The sequence below is a fragment of the Eucyclogobius newberryi genome, unplaced genomic scaffold, assembly GCF_026437365.1.
Source record: "Eucyclogobius newberryi isolate DKJ021-1_F unplaced genomic scaffold, fEucNew1.0.hap1 SCAF_17, whole genome shotgun sequence".
Taxonomy (NCBI): domain Eukaryota; kingdom Metazoa; phylum Chordata; class Actinopteri; order Gobiiformes; family Gobiidae; genus Eucyclogobius; species Eucyclogobius newberryi.
The window spans coordinates 25,624,761-25,630,760 of record NW_027315801.1 but is presented as its reverse complement, the minus strand read 5'-3'; the positions used below and the strand labels follow the sequence as shown (position 1 = coordinate 25,630,760).

The 6,000-nt window shown below is 39.6% G+C and overlaps 1 protein-coding gene across 2 annotated transcripts in view; it reads right to left on the bottom strand.

Moving 5' to 3' along the window:
- Positions 1-1,149: 1,149 nt before the first annotated feature.
- The window catches only part of tafa5l (TAFA chemokine like family member 5, like), a 72,393-nt gene continuing 67,542 nt past the window's right edge, over positions 1,150-6,000 (bottom strand). For both annotated transcript variants that reach the window (XR_011927138.1, XM_072449623.1), the window contains one exon: positions 1,150-2,155. The gene's annotated coding sequence lies outside the window, so the exon portion shown is untranslated. The remainder of the gene's footprint in view (positions 2,156-6,000) is intronic.

The window sequence follows — 6,000 nt, the reverse complement described above, 5'->3', positions numbered from 1 at the left end:
TTGTGGGGATATTTTTGTTTAGATTCAAGTCTCAAAATGTTATTAGTACAGATAGTAGTACATTCATTCTGATATTGCAGTTCATGTTCCTTCACAAATTGTATAGGGCCTTTACAAAAGTATTTACTGGGATTATTCTGCTTCAAGGTTTTAAGTACTTTCAAGTAGTTTCAATATATTGTGGTTCATTGTGGGATATATTGATTTCTGACCTCAAAATGTGTCATTGTGACAGGCTTTCTACCAACTATTTGCTTTAATGTCTCTCATTTATCTTTTACAGTGGTTGTGTTCAAGCCCACTGAAAGCAAAACTAAATATTACTAAATATAACCCAATATTTGTTTTGAGACAAGCAAATACAAACCACATAATATTTCTTATTTACAAGCAGCCATCAATACCACCATACATCATTTCTTGGACAAAACAGAAATGGTCTTTGTACACAAGGATTCTCAAATACATTTAATGACACATGAGTTGATATTAATTACACAAGTGAACTGATTGATATATTGTAGGTTACCCCAAGCGTCCATAATAATTCTCCCAATATAAATATATATACAAACATGAGAACTGAAAGAAAGGCAAACCCAGGTTCATCAGCGAAGATCCAAACGACTGGAGTTAGACCTCCATGTGCCCGATGTTCAGGTCCGATTTGGGCACGATCCGGAAAATATACAAGAAGATGGGAGTATGGATATTTCACAGTGTATGTCTGAAGTTCACTCTCACTCGCGGACAACATGCGCTCTCCATTCACACCAGGTTAGAGCAGGACAGGCTGTGGTCAGAATAATAATGAGAGACGTAAAGGGCAAAGGTTTGAGCCATAAAGTGCAGTTCAACCAATTAATATGATTTTTTTCATCCCATAAAATTCCATATTGTGCGATCTTAAATGTAATCTTTCTGGTGGAGGGCCTGTTCAATATGGCATTCAACTTATCTGTCTCAAACAAGCGGGTGGCACTTAAGGCCAAATCCCTTTCCACTATATGGTCGTTTTGAGCAATAAAGCACCTTTAATTGAATAAATAAATGACATAGTTCACATTTAAGAGATAATATACATTTATCTGGACAATGATATTATGCTTTCTGCAAAATTAAGGTCATTAAGAAAAAAATACAAATATTTTCAAGAGGACATAGTGTTTTTTTGGAATTTGGTTACAGACAATCTCACATGTAGATCATTTATTTAGATATACTTTATTGTAAACCGCAATGTTAATCTAAAATTACTTTCTGATATAAACTGGACCATTGACTTCTGCCTTTTCTCCTGCCCAAGCTAAACACAAACAATGAGAGAACAGCATTAAAACACGGTTAAAAGCTCGTTAAAGCCAATGTTGTACTTTAACAGAACAGATCGAAACATGAAAGAATAACGTGACATGTCGCCTTGGCGTATATTCTGACCATAACCTTTGACATTTAGAACAAACCAGTGTTCCCCAGTGGACAACAGGAGAAGAAAGCAGACTCGACTAAATCTAAAATTGCACCACATCGAAACAAAAACATAATTTAGAAGTGAATTATTCCAATCGTCCACATAATTTCTTTACAGCCCTCTTCAGTTCAGTCCATTCTAATAAACTCCCATGCATTTTTACCTGTCGACCAAGTTTCCCCATGTAACCAAAGCACAGAGTTCACCCGGCCCGACCTCCCTAAAGTTTAGCCGTTATCAAAGAAAGTTGGCTGCAACACACAACCCTGGGCAGCGACCGGGGATGGTAGTAAAGAAGATAGATACGGTGACTTCTGAACGACCTTTCAAAGTGGAAATCTCTTCAAGAAACTGCTGCCTCGAGTTTGTAATGGCCGGCGACAAAAAAACAATGAAGACAAATACTGTATATTCCGAGTGCGTTTATGAAGCCGCTCCCGGGGCCCGTTGTGTGATGGAACTGGCAAAAGGGTGAGGGCCGGGTGTTGATGCTGCTCCTTTGGGACTTTTTCACACTTCAGTCAAATGTCAGTAGCTGATAAAGAGCTGCGGATGAAGAAGCTGTTTAAGGAGCGCTGTCAAGGTTAAATGTTACACCGGGGTCAGGCCTGGTGTGGAGTTCCTTAAACAAATGAAGGTTGGTGCTCATTTGGTGCCAGTTTGAATCTATGGATCTTGATGGATCTGTGAAGAAAGAAAGAAAGAAAGAAATCAGCTCCTTGTAACTCTGCTTTACGTAATTTGTTTTTGGTGTATTTTCTGCTGGGCTCATCAATTATACTGTGAGGGATTTTCATAAATTCTCAAACGTCTTGGTTCAAGTACCACCTCATCAAATATATGGCTTTCCAAGTACCACCAGGACTTATATGCTCTAGTTGTCATGTCGGAAAAACAATGAGCTGCACGTTGCAGTTTTTGTACTGTTGACAACAAATTAAAACCTAGGAAAGTGCTCAAATCAGTGTAAATGTGGATTCAATTCAACTCATTTATCAACGCGCACCGTATTTTCTGTACCGTATAAGTCACACCTTTTTTCATAGTTTTGGCCGGGGTGCCACTTTTACTCGAGAGCGACTTATATGTGATGTCACATGTTGCTTATTTTCACACTGACAACCACAAGAGGGCGCTCTAGGCTCTAAGTGACACAGAAGAAGAATCAGCACTTCCTCTACCTCCTGGGTTTGCGGAGTTGTTTAGAAGTGACACAGAGGAAAAAGAATTCAATGGATTTAGTGATTTGGGGTAATACTGATGCTTTGGTAAACTTGTTAGCATGTTCTTTATGCTAATGGGGAAATTTTGGTGTTGTACGCAAGTAGATACAGAAGTAAAAGAACAGATAAACTTATAGGAAGCTTTAAAAAAACACTCCTAATGGAAAAACACTCATATTGTTAATAAGGAATATGTTACATTAACATCCCAGACACTTACCACAGTTTGTTGTCTGTGCGTCATGTAGCTGAAGGTGTTTCGTTAGCATAGCACAAAAACTGCAACGTGCACCTATTCACCATGTTCTTTAATCTGTTATTATTTTAAAATGCATTTCAAGATTAAATGTCTGTTCTTGGTCTTGGATTTTATCTAATAGATGTCCCCAAAAATTTGACTTATACTCCTGTGCGACTTATGTATGTTTTTTCTCCCATATTATGATTTGCTGGTGCGATTTATACTCCAGTGCGACTTACAATCCAGAAAATACGGTTTGTAGTTATTACATTTACAGTTAATCAAGCAATAAAAGCTGTTATTTTCTGCTTTTGTTAATGTTATAGCTCCGTGTAGACGTTAGAAACATTTGGATGATTGAGGTTTTATAACGGCACTAAAACTGTAACACTTTCTCTGACCGTGGGGTGAGACCATGTTAGGCTTTCTAAATATCAACGAATAAACTTGTGGTTGTGAAATGTTGCCTGATTTCCAAGTTGTTGATGTTCCAGTGTGAATTTACATGTCGTAACTTGGAAATTCTGACCTCCGAGGACAACTGGAACGCAGCATAAACCCAGGCAAAACAGGACTGGCACTGGAGTCAAATAGGAGCCCCCATTTTAAAACACTGTAGTGTAGATAACATTTAATAAAGATAAAACAACACTTAAAATGGCCAATATTACTACTATTTGAGAAACACTGGTAGTATTCAGTGACGTGCAGTCAGGTTCAGGGCTAGTGAGGCACGACTCTTTCAGAGTCAGATTTACAAACGCGAATGAACCCAAAAGAGCTTCTTAAACAGGTCGTTCTGGACCAAAAAGAGGAGAAGCTGCAGGAGACTTGCATTCATTCCTCACCGTCTGTGTGCGATACAGTCCCACTAGCTCCGCCCTTAGTCTCACAAAGATGGGGACCAGCCCGCGATTATGGGTGTGGATAAAAATAATTATACATATATATAAAATATCAAATAAAATATCACTTTTCTGTCAAATATAGGCTATTGAATCTATTATTTAATTCATTTCATGTCGTCTTTATTAAAGGCGGTATGGACGATTTTTTGGCGATTTGAGAACGCAGGCGGAAGTGCGCATGCGCACTCCCCCATGCGGACCGATACAACACACACGTACGTTTGTTTATTAGCGCAACGGAGCGCATCGCTCGTCTCCCGTAGATTTCTGTCCACTTCTGCGTCAGCTCGAACTGTCTTTCTCCGTCTTCATTTTGCCCCGTACACTGAGGGAACTATATTATGATAGATCCATGCGCTTAGGCACGCGGAAACGTGGGGACGAGCCTGACGCGGCTGCAGGTGAACGATAGGTGCGTTTTATGATTGATACGTGGCAGGACAAATGATTTATCCACGCCACGAGGAAATATGATACAAAATTTGCTGAAAAAAATCGTCCATACCACCTTTAAGGATACAAGTGCAAACAGATGTTACAGACAGTTAAAAAAAAATAAACGGGCCAGATTAAAACATGCCGAGGGCCACATCTTGCCCCTGGGGCCACAAATGCCCAGGTCTGGCCTAAGTGCAAACAAATTATTCTTATTTTTCAAATATTACTTGGCATGTTTGGCGGCCAGGATTATGAAGACAAACAGGCCGTATGTGGCCCGCGGGCCGTAGTTTGCCCAGGTCTGCACTAAACCAGGGAAAGCTAGCTCAAAATCTGATGTTCTCAAAAACGTTAAAGAACCATTGCCTCCGTTCATCTCTGACTGACATAACTCATCCCAAAACAAACTAGACTGAGCAATCTATAAGTTTAAAAAGTTTGCACACGAAAACATTTTCAGGGCAAACAACACAATCTCTTGAACTCCAGGCTGCATCGCTAACCACTAGGCTAAGTGAGGTGTAAATGCATTCTGCGTTTTTAGATGTATCAGTCCATCTGAAGCAACACGTTCAACTCCGGTGTGTTTCCTTTAGTCATAATCTCTTGCTTTGATTGAAAATCCAGATTTGCGAAACATTTTAACTTGGAAATGTAATCGTCCATATTGTCCAGATTCTACATACACAATAATAAGTAAGAAGATAGCGCACATGTCTACACATGGCCGGGTTCAGAAGTGCCCTCTTCATGAGGCACATGTAATGATGCCTCGCTGAGTGAACTTTTACTGCAGTTTTATCATGAATCTGTGAGCCTAAAAGACGTTTCAGAAATACATTTCATACATTATCTAGAATATGGAAGCTCAGAGCACATTGTCAGGGTGTTTTATTTGTTATAAACAGAGGGAGAGAGCGACAAATCATTTGCTTTGCACCAGCTCAGTTTGTGAGGAGTGTGTGTGTGCTCCCAGAGGCAGAGCAGGTGCTGCCTCCTCCCTGTGTATCTGAACGGCATTCTGACATGTTTATTTGAAAAAATATTGTTTGATATTGGATTCAAACGGAAAGGGGGTTTATAATACATATCAGATGACAATTATTATTTAAATTTTTATGATTTGATTTTTAAAAAATGTATTCCCCCTAAGATTGACCGGTGAGGCCCTGCCTCCCCTGCCTCCCCTGCCTCCCCTGCCTCCCCTGCCTCCCCTGCCTCCTCTGCCTCCTCTGCCTCCTCTGCCTCCCCTGAATGCACGTCACTGGTAGTATTTACTAAGAGAATGATGATAAATGGTGATAAAAGGAAGCTTTAATACGTTTTGGAAGAATGTCTGAATTGACGTGTAACCAAACTAAATAAATCTAATCTCAATGATTCATTAAAGGTGTTGCATTTGTAGTTTAGTTAAAGTGTCCACTGTGTAGGGATTATTCGGCCTTTGCCATCCAGTTTCCACACTACTTCCATGCAATATGCATAATTGCTCAACCGCCCAGGGTTATATTAATAACTTCTTTGGAGACCGCTGACAAGAAAATTGAAACATTATATGGTTGCTATGGCATCCGTTAGGGGGTGGGATAGATCTAAGTGAACACCTTTCTAGAGTTAGTTATAATTGGTGAGCGTTCTTACAGTTTTAAAGAGGCACTGTATAACCCCTTATACAATGCAATGTACTTTTCCACTTTTATATCATAAAACAGTGACTTT